The sequence below is a fragment of the Nannospalax galili genome, unplaced genomic scaffold, assembly GCF_000622305.1.
Source record: "Nannospalax galili isolate Female #2095 unplaced genomic scaffold, S.galili_v1.0 scaffold10048, whole genome shotgun sequence".
NCBI lineage: Eukaryota > Metazoa > Chordata > Mammalia > Rodentia > Spalacidae > Nannospalax > Nannospalax galili.
Genome location: NW_008357165.1, coordinates 1 through 1,230, shown reverse-complemented (window position 1 = coordinate 1,230; position 1,230 = coordinate 1).

Sequence of the window (1,230 nt, the reverse complement as noted above, 5' to 3'; positions counted from 1 at the left end):
AGTTCCAGGGGGTCAATTGCTCTTTTCTGGCTTTGTGGGCATTGCACATATGTGGTACACATAAGAACATGTAGGCAAAACACTCATACACGCAAAATGTGAATAAATAAATAAAACTTAAAAAGAATATATTCCAATTCTAGTCAACATTTAGATCTGAAATTTAAAACTCTATACCTACCACTGCAAGCCTGTTGCTGCTCCCACAACAATGAGTCGGAGTCACCGTGCCCCTCCTCATTTCCAAAGTGCTGCCTTGCCCATGTGGACAGATGTTCTATTTGCTTTGCTAATGAAGGAAAAACTCTTCTTTTTCTTTTTTCATTTAACAGTCGACTTAATAAAGAAGTCAGATGTTACTGCTTTTGGAGATGCAATTGCTGCTTAATTTTTGCAGTTTAACATCTGCTTCCCAGGAACATTAAAACCTGATTTCTTGAGTGGAAGCATCATCAAAAAATAAATGATTTTTTTTTGCAAAGTCATTTGCTTTGTGAACTCACAAATCTTTGGGACCACATGGCTCTGTACAGCTGCACAGACAGCAGACCGAAGCCTGGTGTTGTTCCCTCCCAATTTTACCTGCGCTCTCTTGCAAAGCATTTGCAGGAGCCCCAAAGCACCTCCTTCTTGGTGGGCTACATATGTCTTACAGAGCCCAGAGTCCTGGCCGGAGACTTTCCCTTTTTTTTTTGCAAAGTCATTTGCTTTGTGAACTCACAAATCTTTGGGACCACATGGCTCTGTACAGCTGCACAGACAGCAGACCAAAGCCTGGTGTTGTTCCCTCCCAATTTTACCTGCGCTCTCTTGGAAAGCATTTGCAGGAGCCCCAAAGCACCTCCTTCTTGGTGGGCTACATATGTCTTACAGAGCCCAGAGTCCTGGCCGGAGACTTTCCCTCAGGACAACCAGCCTTTTAGAGCCAGTAGAAGACATAACATTTGTACCCCCAAACTTTAATTATTATTAATTATTCACACAGGTTATTTTATCATTAAAATATGTAAATCATATCTATCTGAAATTATGTGTTACTTTTGTATTACACAAACACTTTTATTTAAATCTGGTTTGACAATTAACACTATAGTACTAACTAATAGTGGGACCAATTAAAAAATAAATATTAATAAAATTCATTGTTGTTGCCATTTTAGTTACCTAAACACAGAAAATATTTAGAAAATGTCATCACAATAGTCCCAATGTAGAAAATTAAATTCATTC